Source organism: Schistocerca nitens, chromosome 11 (assembly GCF_023898315.1).
Source record: "Schistocerca nitens isolate TAMUIC-IGC-003100 chromosome 11, iqSchNite1.1, whole genome shotgun sequence".
Lineage (NCBI taxonomy): Eukaryota > Metazoa > Arthropoda > Insecta > Orthoptera > Acrididae > Schistocerca > Schistocerca nitens.
This window is the reverse complement of record NC_064624.1, coordinates 128,754,545-128,770,046: the sequence shown is the minus strand read 5'-3', so window position 1 is coordinate 128,770,046 and position 15,502 is coordinate 128,754,545. Positions and strand designations below refer to the sequence as shown.

Sequence of the window (15,502 nt, the reverse complement as noted above, 5' to 3'; positions counted from 1 at the left end):
TGATCTTTCATAATTCTAAGTTGAATGTAATAAATACTACAAAACCGAAAAAGCCAGATATTCATTTTGACACACCCAGGACAATAAGATCCAGTATGTAGTAATGTTTTCAAAAGTTTGAGAAACAGACCAGTAGTAAGTGCTTATTTTGTACTAATTTTTACATTGTACTGTCCATTTTATTTAATACATTTATCACTAGTTCAACATATTCACATCTCAACACTCAATGCTTAACTTTGTCCAGTGTTGCCGCAGCTTTTGATATTTTACGAATTGGCAAAGGTTCCGATTCATCCTAGTCTTTACTTTCTTCACTTATCGATATTGTCAATTGAAGACTTCTTAAGATTCCAATTTTTCTCGAAGTAAGTGTATGCTCTGTTTACATTGTAAAAAATACTCAGCTGAATAACTTTTCATCTTTAACCTCCAGAATTTTGTAGAATGAACCAAGGGTAGATAGTGGCCTCTGAGCTGTTTTTTTACTTACTTCTGTACCTTAGTTGAATTACAATATCATAATGAAAGTTGGTAAGTGTGATTATTACTTTCCTCAAATAGTGTGTAGGACTGGACGAATAGCAATTTTTAATTTTTTTGTTTTGCAGTATATGTGTATATCTTTACAACTTACAACCTAAGACTTAACTAACTTTGAAACTATATGAGGTATTAAAAAATGGTTTCTAGCAAATTACAAGATTACTCATAAAATTTCTTTTACCTTCCAGGTCATGCAATTTTGATGCGAAATGGAACCTGAAAACCTGAAAAAATGTGGATGCTACTGGATAAAGCTCAGTGTGTGTGGCCTGGTAGATACAGACGATATCAGATACCCAAGTGCAATGATCCTTTCGGACTTGGAATACATCATTTATGGAAACAGGTAGTGTTCCTCATAAAAAGGGGCTGGTCACCCATCGGTTTCAGATGCCAATGTGGACAGGATACGGCAGGTGTTCGCAAGGAGTTCTATAAAATCGGCATGTATGGCAGTCAGGGAGTTGGAAATGAGAAGATCGACGTTGCACAGTGTCGTGCATAAGAGGTAATGGCTCTATCCCTACAAAGTGCAGCTGCTTCAGGCATTTAACCCTATGGACAAACCTAGGTGCGAACAATTTGCAGTGGATATTCTATGCAAGATTGATGCAAGCATTGACGTTTTGGAAAAGGTTTGTTTCTCCCTTATGGCAACATTTCATGTATCCAGCAGACTGAATTGTCATAATGTTTGTATATAGGATTTGCAGCATCCTCGTGTTACACATGAAATGGAAAGAGACAGTTGTAAGGTCAATGTTTGGTGCAGACTGGTCCCCAGTTGCATCACTGATTCATTCTTTTCCATCACTGCTATAAACAGTGCTGTTAACATGGGCATGTTACAAGAGTTTACTGAGCCACAATTGGGACACCTGCAGCTTGGTGTCATATTCCAGTAAGACATGGCACCACTCCACTGGCCCCTAAATGTACTTTAATATCTATATAAAAAGTTTCCGGGTAGGTGGACTGGACGAGATGGTCCAACTTGAAGTGCACAACGATCCCCTGACCTTACATAACTATTTTTTTTCCTGAGGTTTTGTGAAGGATGCGGTATATTGAACCAGGGCTAGAGACCTATGGGAATTGAAGGCATACATTTGCAATCCATTTCAATGTGTCACTATGGAGATCTCGAATAGTATGTGGCGAGAAATGGAAATCTGACGAGGCATTATCTGTGCTATTAACGGTACATATGTTGTTTCTATGAACGAGGAAACAAAATTTAGTTATCTGATCGCATAAATTTTGTTTGTATGAAAATACATAACTTACTTGATTGTTGAATTTCATTATTCAGTACACTCTAGATCATGCTATTCTCAAATAACTGTTGCTCAGTTCCATGGGTGAACTTCGGCTCTCCTTTCAGTTGTTGGTTAATCAACAGTGGGCTGTCTTTTTCAATAGCGAAGTAAAAAGCATCAGCATGTGCTATGTCCAAGAAGTTATTTTGAAGAGAAAAAAGAATCTTTTTTCTTATGAAATTCTGCTAAAACAGCCTTTTTTCTTTGTAGTGGGCTTCATTGTTAATAGAAAGCTTGTGATTTTGATGTATAATTTCTTGCCTCCTGTGCCAGAATTTGTGGTCTTTCCCACATCCCCCACAACTAGTGTAACACTTTGTAGCGTAGTTGATTTTCTCATCTGTAAATTGTAAAAAAAAAGAAAACCCTTAATTTTTATTTGAGTGACAGTAGTGTTTTCATTATGTCATGCAGGTAATATCAAAGAATTTAGATATTGCTTATGAAGTACTCACTGCTGAGCCGTTTTCAGGCTACTTGTGGAACAGCCTGTTTGCATAGTGCTCATATCCTCATCTGAAACCTGCAAAGTAACATCCATGCACTTCACTTGTTTTGTGAAACTAATATGTTGACATCATTTCTCTTTGTTGAGTCATAGGCAGCCAGTGGGTGGACAGTACATGCTAACCAAGGAACAGGTTTTAACTAGGTATGCCTTCATGCATGTTTTTTCTGCGTACAGGAGTTTCTGTTACACATACGGCACTTTACACTGCTTGTGAGAAAACATTATTAATCAACATTGATGGTCAACTTCGTCCCTAGCACCCAGTAGTGGGCATCCCCACTTTCATAGGATGCAGTAGACAGGTGGAGGTTAAAATATTTACTTTAGGATTTCGCAAAACTTTGGAAAAAATATTAGGTTAGTAATTATTAATTTATTCTTCAACTTGATGCAACTCTGCTTTATAAATTTTATAACGTGAAGTTACTTCCCCACTTTAGAAATCATCATTACTGTGGAATGGTCGATGGTTAGAAAATTTTAATAATACACCTACATTTTCCTAGATGTGGAACAATTTATCACCTGTGGAATGCGCTTGCCTTTTGCTGCCCAAAGTGGGCTGCAGGACACTGAGTGAAATGTTTTTCTAGGCGCGGGGCAGTGCATGTACAAACATAAAAAATGGAAAGTTGTGAATTTTATAATTCAACAGCTGTACATGATTGTGATATGGGACTACCTTCTTTCGTCTTTCATTAACACAATGAAAATTTTGTGCTACTTTTCACGGTAATAAATATTTATCACAATTTTAGGACAACATGGTTGTAGAGATGAAGCAACGATTAGTATGATTAATCACACATTAATAACACCGTATGAACACACCAGCTGCTACCATGACGACGGCATCCTCGCTACACAGACTAGAGGGCGCCTGATAAACGCTTTGTAATCCATGGCAACGGCGCCCCCACCACAGGGAGTAGAGGGCTTTGTCATCCTTCCATATTAGCCGTTTTAGGAAATTGACTAAAATGTTTTCTACGTAAATGTATGAATGGATATATTATAATACAATATGACTCCAGATTTTGTGTCACAAATTGCTTTAATTTATATTATGGCACATAATGTAATATACTTTTACGAGTTGACTATGGAACATTTGTTGTTATTTCATAATTAACACTATAATTGTAACTCTTTTTAAATGAAATGGTTCAGTCTTCTGTTATTTACTGTAACATAAATTTATGTTTAACCAAGGTGACTAGTAATTACATATAATAAACTGTATTAAATACCGTTGATCGCCACTGGGGGTGTTGCCGTCTATTCACATGGTGTCAGCACGCTATTTAAGCCCATACGAAGGGTTAGTCTCGCATAGTTTCTTGCCGTTATGTAGACAGTAGTGACACCACCAACAGTAACAACGGGTAACATATTTTAAATTAACGTAATTTTAGCTGTAGTATAATGGAGTCTTTGTGACGATTATCTATAATTTCACAGTGTAAATGCCCAGATGATGACTGCTATGTCGGGTTGAAACCAGTTGGCAGTATAATAATTATAAATGCGATTAAGACTGTTTTTTGAATAATTAATATTTATCATGCCATACCTCCCAAACTAGGTGTTGTACAACACAATTTCATAACTGGCTTCAGTATCACATGTTTATAACAGATGGAAACTTTCTGGCCAATAGTCAGTAACAGTGAAGTAATAAATTAAAATGTGTGACTTGGAAATTGTAGCAAACCAGTATTTGAAATGTATTATTTGACAAACTTTTTCACATTACATTTTTTATGGGAGATCAGAGCAAGAAAATGTTTTGGAAATATTTGAAAACATTTTAACAGTTTGTTGGAAGTGTGTGGGTGCTACAGTTTTCCAAAGATGATAGTAGTATTTTGTGGTTCATTGACGCCACACGAGTTCGAGCGTGCTACAATGAACATTTTGGTATTACATGACAGTGGACTGCAGCGCAACATTAGTAGTGGGACAGGAAGCGCAAAACGTGCAGTGGAGTGTGCAGTCTAAAAGGAAGGAGACGGTGTATTATTGGGAAGAGTATTCAGAAAGTGCAAAGCAATGACGCAAATCTCCGTGTGTTGTGAAGGATCGAATAACATTTTAGTAACAAAACAGTTGCAAGGTGATGGAGAAGAGTACCAGTTCCCACTGCCTTATCACTCAAACGTATCGGAAATTAATGCACTGCTCATGGATGATACGACACACTGGATAGGTGTTGACGGTTATGTCAAAGCTAATGGATTCACGGTGAGGAACAGATTAACTGATTACTTCGGTGGGCCGAATTTTAACTGTCATTCAGTCTTAATCACAATAACAACATCCAACTCTTTATAATGGTGGTTGAAGCTCAGTACACATGAATTTACTGATGGTTTTATAGTGGACATAATCAAAGACATTTCTTCTTACATGTTTCATTCAGTTTTCTTCAGATTTCTCCCCTGATTTTGTCTGGCATAGTGCAGCAATTTGACATGGCACGGACTTGACAAATCGCTAGAAGCATCCCACAGTAGTAATGAGCCAAGCTGTCTCTATAATGTCTGTGTTCACGAAAGTATTGCCAGTGCAGGATTATGTGGAGAACTGTCACATGAATGTTCAATGAGATTTGTGTTAGGTTATCTTGGTAATCAAATCATTCACTCGATTTGTTCAGAATGTTCTTCAAACCAATCACAAACAATTGTGACCAATTGACATGGCGAATTGTCATTCCGTCTTTGTTTGGGAAAATGAAGTCCATGAATGGCTGCAGGTGGTCTGCAAGTATTGAAGTAAAACTATTTACAGTCAACGACTGGTTGAGTTGGACCAGAGGACTACAGTCCATTCCATGTAAACACAGCCCACTACATTATGGAGCCACGAGAGAGACTTCGTGGGATCTGCACCACACTTGAACCCTACCATCAGCTCCTACCATCTGAAATTGGGGTTCATCTCACCAGTACACAATTTTCCAGTCACCTAGGATCCAACCGTTAGTCACAAGCTCAGGAGAGGTGTTGCAGACGATGACGTGCTGTTAGCAGAGGCACTCGCATCGTTCGTCTGTTGCTGTAGCAATTAATACGAGATTTCACTGCACTCTCCTAACAGGTGTGTTTGTCGTAAGTCCAACTGATTTCTGCAGTTATTTCACACAGTGTTGCTTGTTTCTTAGCACTGGCAACTCCACGCAGCATCACTGCTCTCGGTCGTTAAATGGAGGCCGTCAGCCACTGCGTTGTCCGTAGTGAGAGGTAAAGCATGAAATTTGGTATTCTTGACACTGTGGATCTCGGAATATTGAAATCTCTGATAATTTCCGAAATGGAATGTTCCACGTGTCCATCTCCAACTAGCATCCCGCATCCACAGTCCGTTAATTCCCGCCGTGTGAGCATAGTCGTGTTGGAAACCTTTTTACGTGAATCACCTGAGTGCACATGACAGCTCCCTGTTGTACTGCCGTTGTATACCTTGCGTATGCAGTGATGCTGCCATCTGTTTATGTGCATGTGGCTGTCCCATTACTTACAGATAAAACTGCTGAGATATGAAAAGTGGTCAACATCTTGCAGTACCTTCTGTTGCAGTATATGTTGAGTAGATACATTTCCACTTGTTATGCATATTTTTGTTTCATCACTATTTCTTTTCAGTCCTAAAGAAATGGCCGCTCCAGCCAGCTCAGTAACTATTAGTTGTAATCTGGGTTGGGTTTCTGTCAACAGAACCATGTCGTAAGCAAAATCCAGGTCCTTACATCTGTATTACACGACACACCGAAGGTGTAAAAGTGAGGTGTGGCCGACATGCTATCTAGCAGCAAAAAGGGCGAAGCTATGATTTTAGCAGACTGTTCATCTGCCAGGTTGAAGTAGGAGAGGTTCTGTTAACACAGGTGGCGTCCGTTCTATTCTGTCGTGTGTCCGTGTGTGTGCAGTAGAGGCGGTGACTCCACGCGTGCACAGAACGCAGCCTTGCGAGTGGGCTTTCTACTAGTTATTGTTTTCCTTAGCAGTCAAAAAACACGGATTGATTCGACAATTCTGCATAGTATCGTGGGTATTTTTTCAGTAAGCAGTAGCTTATAAATGCATTAATGAAACAAATGAAATTGCTTATTTTTGTATCCCTGTTGAGAGAAAGCTCTATATCTAATGATAGCTTCTTATTGTAGCTATGGAATGGAATAAAAAGAGCTTTCAAGTTATAATTGAAGAATACAGCAAGAAAAGGTCTCTCTATGACCTAACAGGTACTTTGTACCACAATAAGGCAATCTACATATCTACAAATGTTTGATTCTGAGATTATACAAGGTAATGTGCTTATAATTTTACTTTTGATTGGTGTGTATGTATATCACATAAATTGGTGAAAGTAGCACAAGCCTTTGGTTCTGTAGCTGTATTATTTCAGCACGCCAGGAAGGAAAGCTTGGCCAGAATAGGAGAAAAAGTGAGAAAAGTTGTGTCTGGTGTGACGAACGAGGAATGTGAAGCATGCTTAGCCTCCTTACGTTTGCATTATTCAGCTGAACTCAAAAAGATGTGGGGAAAAATGCGCAGTAGCTCAGGCGGGACCACCCGTAAACCAAGCGTGTGGTGGTTTGACCTATTGGCATATTTGAAAGACCACATTATGCATAGAAAACTGCTGACAGATATCCCACTCTCTGTCGTGAGTATTAATTTTTGTCACTCTGTCATTACACGTTTTCTGCGTTCTATAAGATAATCATATACTGTTGAAGGCATCTACATTGATATCAACGGTTAATTTCTGATACTAAAAATATACTTCACAGGGTTCAGACATGTCCACTTAGTGCAGAAATTGTTGATTTGTGTGATGATAAGCTAGTGCTTTCAAATACTATGCTTCCAATTTGTGTGTGCTCTACGTGTCATTTCTGTGTGTGAAAACATTCACATGTGAGATGCACAGTAGTGGAAACTTTGATGCAAGCACGCTGGTAGTAATAAATGAAATTAACTTAAAACACCCCAAATACAAGTAAGGCAGAACGGTGGATTGTGAGCATTTTTTGTGGTCTATTGTGCAGAAGTACCCACTAGACTTTCTGAAAAATCTGATACATCTCTGTGTGTACTAGTTTGCAGAGATGCTCCTGTATCAGTTTCAGAAGAGGTAATGTCAATGATCTTTAATAGGAACTGCTGAGCAATTTATTTGTTTGTAACATACTCTAATGCCTTAAACGATCAAAAGCAATGTGAAGATGGATTGCAAAAATTCACACCTATCTGTCATAGTTTGACTTCCTTGATATGTACAGCCTATCTTCTTCTCTGGATTGCTGGCTCCGTCGATCTCCAAAACCTTCTTCTTCAAAGAATACTGCTGGTTAACAGGAATTTGTAAGACACTCTCTCTCTACTTTTGAAATAATATAGTACTCGAAGAATACTTTTAGTTCAGTCTTGGTACATACCAGCTTCCACAAATTACATATTCTCCATTTCCCACATCAATATTTGAATGTATACAAGTCAACCGATTCGTCTCGCATTAGACTCGATAAAATACATCTGCAGTAAAGTTGATTTAACAACCACATAATTTATGAACCTGTCTTGCCTCTTAGAGTCCAACACGTGAAGTACTTAAAACTCTGGAAAAAAATATAAATCTATTTTACACTTCACTTCTCGATACTTCATTTAGTCCCTGGAGTTCTCCTCTACTTTCGACTTCTTTACTCTTAACAGATACTATGTTTACCTATAATCCGACTCGACATTCCTTAACAATTATCACAATCGATTCCTCTCAGGTTTATGCTCTTTCCTTATTCCCGCCTCCCTAACTACTTGACATAGAATCCTTCTAGTTATATGTATATATACAGGGTGGTCCATCGGAAGTTTCGGATGAGATTATCTCCAAAATTATCGAGTAAAAACAGTGGATAAGAAATGTTCGTAAGATCAGAGGAGGACATAAAATGATACTACATGTGATCCACAGCCCCCTACCCCTTCAGTGGGGTGTGGGGCAGCTTTCAAATCTTAAATGGAAACACCCACTTTTTATTGCAGATTCGGATTCTCTATAAAAAAGTTACCAAGTTTTGTCTGAAACATTTTTAAACTATTGACAGATGGCGCTGAAATCGAGAAAAATTAAAATTGGGAAGAACTCTGATTTATTTAGAATGATCCGAGGACGACGCATGAAATGGATGCAAAATGTGCACCCATTCTTTCATTATGCCAAATTAAGCTTTTTTTTCCGCAGTATTTGATGGAGGGAGGCGGAATGGTATTAAAATCTTGTTACGGAACTCTTCACAATTTCATTACTCACCTGACTGTGGCGCTACCGTGACCAAACTGGCAACTATGGCTCAATATAAAGGTCGGTGTAATGTGATCAGACGTCACTTCACTTTCAGATTGTGAACCTTAAACATCAACTGACGAAAGTAAATTATTCTTTAGCGAAACATGGCTCACTTATCCTCCTACAGAGATAGTTGATATGATGTTAATTTTAGGTGGATGCCACAACAGGTACGCTGCAGCTGCATAATTGTATGCGGATAGTTTCCCAAACAGATGACATCCAAGGGACAATATTATTGGACATTGCACTCGACGTGCTCGAAATGGATACATGCACCGTCCACCTCGTCATCGCGATTACAATGAAAATGACGCTCGTACGCTACCATTCTCACCGGTGTTCAACTGGATCCTGAAACGTGTAGTTGTGCAATTCAGACACAAACTGGAATATCGAAATCAACTGCTTTGAGGATTTTGAAGGCACATAAATATCATGTGTATCATATTACACTCACACAGGTCTTGATGCAAAAAGATATGCAAATACGCTTGCATTTCTGCCAAAGGGCCTTGGAAATAAGAGGTGGCAATGACTTTTTTTAGGTAAGTTATGTTCTCTGATGAAGCCACATTCAAAAACAATGGCGAATTAAATAATCATGATTGTCATTATTGGTCCCCTGTCAATCCACGCAGACCCATTGACAATAAACACAAATGGTCGTTCGTGGTCTGGTGTGGAATTTTAAACAGTAACTCGGTAGGACCGTATTTTTTTTTTTACCAAAATGTTACTGGGGAATCTTGTTTACAACTTCTCTGTGATGATATGTTGGAGCTAATGGAAGATGTTGATTTAGAAACTAGGCAACAAATGTGGTACCAACAGGACGGAGCAGCTCACCATTATGCTAAAAATCTGCAGAACGTTTTAAATGTGCGGTACCCTGGTTGGTGGATAGGATGCGGTGGACCAATTCAGTGGCCTCCACATTCACCAGACCTAACATCTCCTGATTTTTTTCTTGAGGTTATTTAAAAAATATTGTTAATGAAAAAGAGCCCACAACGCGAAACCATACGGAGCAACGCATTTGAATAGCGTGTGTAGCCATACCACGGGATGTGCTGCTCAAAACTGTGGACATCTTACGCAGACGATTGACTTTATGCATTGGAGCAAATGGGGATGATTTTGAACAATTTCTTTGTGGATAATTTCATTATTTAAGCACCCCAAATTCTAAATAAATAAAAGTTCTTCCACAATTTTACTTTTTTCTCGATTTTAGCACCATCTGTCAATGGTTTAAAAATGTTTCAGACAAAACTCGATTACTTTTTTATGGCGAATCCGAATCTACAATAAAAAATGGGTGTTTCCATTTAAGATTTGAAAGTTGTCCTCCACCCCACCCAAAGGGGCGTGAGCTGGAGGTCACGTGTAGTATCATTTGATGATGTCCCCCTTAGACGTTACGAACCTGTCTTTCCCACTATTTTTTACCTGATGTACAGTTTTCGAGATAATCTCATCCGAAACTTGAGATGGACCACCCTGTATATTTTCCTATATATACATGCAATGTACTACCGACACCATAAACAACAATATGTGCATATTTCCTGCTGTACACATACCTTCTCTCTCCAACACTTGATGGTTCTCACCTTTTGACAGGTTTCTAGTCAGTAGTTTCATTGTTTGTTACCCGTGTATCTTCGTGTGTGTGTGTGTGTGTGTGTGTGTGTGTGTGTGTGTGTGTGTGTGTGTCGCCTGATTCTCGGCCTACTTATTTGAAGTAATTTGTAGGTTATTAGAAACCAGGAAGTACTTCTGCAATGGAAGTAGATGCATATGGAAAGAGGGACAAATAGATAGGTCCTCAAACAAGAAGTAAGAAAGGAAAAAAAAAATAGATGTGGTTGCTAATATCGAAGAAGAGAAAGAAGACGGACCCAGAGACGGGAAACTTTCCAACCCCCTTCTCCAGGACCCCTACCTCGCCGGTTCTCGAGTGACAAGCTGGAGGAGGTTCCTACATTCCCACCGTAACCTTTAAGGCCCCCGAAGCAAATCTTAGCAACCCTGTGGAAATAGCAGTGTCAAAGAATCAGACACACTTGTTTGCGAGGGTTGTTTGAAAGGTGTGATGTGTGTTTTGTGTCATTCGTGATATATCTGTTAGTTTAAATCGTGCTTTTATCTACACTACCCAGCCCCTTTCAAAATATATAGAAACCCTCCCATCTATATCATATCTCATGAAAGGTATAAAATATTCTATTCAAAATAAAAAATTATACACTACGATAAAATATTTGTTGTCTGTCACATTATATTACATTATCCATAAATATAAAATTCCACTCTTTTCATTTCATGTCTAGAGATCACTGTTTTTTTCCGTGGTTCTCCTATGCCGGTCTTTAAGTTATGTTTACATCCAATTTGCTAAATACTAAAATTATAGGATAGTTTAAGAATTCAGTAATAAACTACAGAATCGTGTAAGATTTGAAGGGAATTCAGTGCAGGAAAACTACTTCAGAAGAAACGCCGAAAAAAACTAGGGATCCGACAGTCGTCACTCCCCCGTTAACACAGAACGTTAACGTCCCTGCGGGATAAATGTGACTCCGCCCGGATCCCATGGATCTGGTATTAACTTCACTTGAGCAAGTGCAAACCAGTAATTTTCGCTTAATTTTGCGTGGAAGTCACCCCCCCCCCCCCCCCCCACCACCACCGCAAAACAATCACCACTTAATTAGGTAACACAACATCAGGTAAAGTTATTCCATTTTCTACCCTATCCTGGATAAATTTGAATCCTTTCCACAAGTCACCTACAACCTTGCTGGTATTATTAATTTCAGAAGAAGCAATAGTCGAAATGTTCAGGTGGTTACTCTCGTGGCAACTCCTCGATCTATCATTTCTTAAAATGGTTCCTCCAAGCTACATACACTTCTAACAACAAAGCTGGATATATTCTCTTTGAAATTTCATCCTACATTATTTACTCGTGTACTGCCACCTGAAATTTGCTATTGAATAATCGACATTAATTTCTTACACTGATGTGTCTCTTTTGAAATACTTAAAACTTGTGTTACAATATTGTATTCATTATTGTACACGTCTTTTAAAGATTCTAAGTTTCCAATGGGTTTCGATTCTACATTATTACATTTGGCATCAAATTCAGTTTCCAAAGCAGCCATGTCTTCACATCGATTACTAGATTCTTTGCTTTGAGTGTCTACTCTGATGTTCAACAAACCTATGTTTGTCATCTGAATATTTAAAGTTTCATACTGATCCTTTAATTCAGAATCCATTGAGTTATTAAGTCTAGGTTTTTATTCAAAATCTCACGTCGAGCATCCAATTTAGAATTTAGTGATTTCATCAATGTGTCTATTTCTCTACTTACAGTAGCACTCTGTGCACCGAGTTTTTCACTTGAAGTTGCACTTACTTCATTTCTCAAAGAAGCACCCTGGTCATATATTTTCTCATTTGAGTATTTACTGAGTCTAAATTAACTTTGAGCATTTAAAGTTTTATTTAGTTCCTTTCTTAAAGAAGTATTTTGAGCAGTCAATTTGTTTCTTGAAGCTGCTGAATCTGCACTTTGGTCATCTATTTTATCATTTAAAGTTTTAATCAAATTCACTAATTCAGACCAGTCTGGCACCTCCTCACTCACTTTCATTGCTATGGCTGGTTCTGAAGCTTCCCCGATTCTCTGTGTATTATCCATATTTGTCTTAGTTTTTGATCAGGTGATCATTTAACGAATTAACTCTAAGCATTGTAGCTACACTAATACAGTCTAGTGACCAGTTTCTTCGACTTTGTACTGGAACAATTATTTTCCGCTCACCCGGTGTTAGTTTAGGCTGCATGGATGAGCAGGTGTGGAATCAGCACCGGTGAACAATAACTGGTGCCGGTGGCATCGGTTGCTGGTTTTCGTGTCTGCATCGGTGTGCAGATGTAGAATCAGCACCGGTTAGCAGCAACTGGTGCCGGTGATGTCGGATGTTGTCTCTGCATCTGCATCCCTGCGACGCCTGTGGGAGCTGGACACTCCTCACACCGAATCTTCTTAGTTGAATTATTCTCGTTGCATGTCTTCTTAGTCTTAATACATCGAGGTCTTCTTTTCATTCTTTTAACATTATTACTTTCGTACGTCTTTCACTGTGTTGCATTCACAAAATTTTTGATTTAAGTTTGGGACTTAATTCAATTACATGAAACAGTTCTCTTGTCTTGTTATACCTGATTGCTATGGCAACACAACATCTTCTGCTTCGATTTTCTCTCAACATTCCCATTTTTCCAAGTCCTGTCACGGTGATATTTGACATTAGAAATTTAAAAAATACTTAACTATGTGCTTACATCTTGGAAAATAACCTCTGAAATACGTACATAATTAACAGAGATTTAAATTACTTTATTCTTTCTGAATTTTTACACATTTGTAAAGTTACATATGAAACATTACATTAATTTTTTGCTTCAAGGTACGCTGCACGTAAAATTTTAAATAAGTGACATTTTAGTTTATTTTTTAATGTGATAGTGGACATGTTTTCTATTATCATTATGTAGTTTGGCAGACAGTTGCATAGAAGGCATTTTGCTTTTACAGGCTCTTAGTCAGTTAAGTTGACCCAATTTCCTTCAGTATGTTTTTTTAAATTTTGTTATAGTTGTGGATATTTCTGTTTAACAATGCAGCATGGTGACTTTTTATGTTAATACATACACAATCAAAAGGCTTTTGAAAAGTCTAGAAACATACCACAAACTTTCTTAGTAAAGAAAAAATGCCATATTCTGATTGATGCCTAGCACGGATTTAGCACAGGTAGATCCAGCAGTACAGCAACAGCTGAATTTCTACTGTATTCAACTACGGCACTAGACTGACAAAAGAAAGTTTGTGGTATGTTTCTAGACATATTGTTATTAATTGCACTTTCTATTATTTTAGATGAGACAGGTGTAATAGTTGTTGTTTGGTAATTTCCTGGATCTTTCTTGCTGCACTTTGGAAATGGGGATCACCTTACTCTTTCTTAAACATGTCGGGAATAATCTTACAACCGTGGCTAAATTTATTAAAAAAAGTTAGAGGCTTTACCACCCATTGCAGTCTAGTTGCAGTCTAGTAGGTATAACATCTCATCTGTAAGTATTTTTGTTTTTTAATCGATGTATTTTTGTTAGTTCAGATTCATTTGTTGAGAGAAAGAGAGAATTTTCTCACGAGAAGTACTTCCAATGATTGTGTCAGTAGAGTTTTGCTTTGTTACTTTGCCCACTGCGTCACCATAATGTTGATTTATAATATCACAGACTTCTTCAGTGTTTTTCTTTATAGAAAATAAGAAAGAGATTCAACACTGACCTCTCCATATTATTATATAAATTTATTGCAGCAAGCCAGTGGTTGCAACATCCATGTTATTTACACCAATAATTTTATACAGTCTATTGTATTTGGCACAATGAATTTTAATTGTAATGTTATAACATGTTTACAGTGCAATATTTAATAAATTCCTTTTTTTTTTTTTTTTTTTTCCTAGTACTCAAGAGACATTTACAGTGGGGTGTGCAGTTGAGAACAGTTCTCCATCTACCCCTCAGTGCTCACCAGAATTATCCAAAGTGGGGCACTATGCCACTTCCAAGAAGCAGGCCAAAGATGTCCTGGTAAGCAGCACATTGTCAATGCTGCGAGGCAAACAAACAGCAATGAGGATGGCAAGTTGGGCCAGTATGTTGCAGCTGAGCTGATTACAACTAAAAATAGAAAATTGAAGGCAGAGACAAAGTGCCTTATCACGAATGTCATCATGGGTGCAATTCAGAAAGTTACTGATTGTTAATTTTTAAATAAAAGATTGAAAATTAAAAATTGTGCTTCTTTATAACTTCCCACTGCCAGGGTACATACCCTACAGGATTGAAATATTCACAGGATTCTCACTCACTTCTGTGGCACGTGACGATGTCCTGTTTCCGTCCTGTTGCGGTAAGCTTGCGAGAGATTTGTCACACCGCCAAGACCCATTCCCTACGGTTTACAGATCTGTGTCTTCGACATCAGTACTTGCCAGTAAGTGCTATCTGCATCATCAATTGAATAATTGTGCAGGAAACAAACAATGGAAAATCTAGGATGGAATGTAACAATATTATGAAATGAAAGTTGCCACTCACCATATAGTATGTTGCGTGCACACACACACACACACACACACACACACACACACACTCTGCAGTCTCCGGCAACAGAAGCCGCACTGAGTGGCTTCAGTTGCTAGAGACTTTCTAGAGACTGCAGGAACTGATCTGGCTGTTGGCATAGATCCCCCCCATCACTTACCCTGCCATTGCAACCAATGCCAAGGGTGAACCTATCTATACCTAGAATCTAAAACAGCCAGCAAAACAAGGCTGTGAAATGTTTTTTAGTTGTAATATGTCAAGCCAGCAGATCGTGCTGTCCATTGCACCTGAGGAGAGAATTTGTACAAATATTTAATAATGGACACATTTATATTGCCAATTGCAGTAAACTGCTGAAAAGTCCTACTGGTGAAGAATATTTAAGATAAAATTTCTTTTTTATACATTTATATTCACTTCGGGAATGCCAGGTTTTCAATGGTACATAGCTCAATTTTGTTGCTTGCCAATACAGCTTGGAAACTGCCACAAGTTTTAAAATTTTTTTTAAAGTTGATTCCCTTATGCTTGTGTTGTTGCGGCCTGTTAACAATTTAAACAAAAT

General features: G+C 38.1%; 1 long non-coding RNA gene across 15 annotated transcripts in view; it reads left to right on the top strand.

Annotated features, from left to right (window-relative positions):
- The window catches only part of LOC126213546 (uncharacterized), a 422,558-nt gene that overhangs the window by 287,323 nt on the left and 119,733 nt on the right, over window positions 1-15,502 (top strand). For 6 of the 15 annotated variants that reach the window (XR_007541236.1, XR_007541235.1, XR_007541233.1 and 3 more), the window contains 2 exons: window positions 735-892; window positions 14,292-14,623. The exons of 2 other annotated variants lie outside the window; for them this stretch is intronic. This is a non-coding gene — a long non-coding RNA (uncharacterized LOC126213546). Of the gene's footprint in view, window positions 1-734; window positions 893-6,544; window positions 6,687-6,772; window positions 7,048-14,291; window positions 14,624-15,502 lie in introns of those variants that run through there. 7 more of the 15 variants (XR_007541226.1, XR_007541229.1, XR_007541237.1 and 4 more) reach the window with 6 other exon arrangements.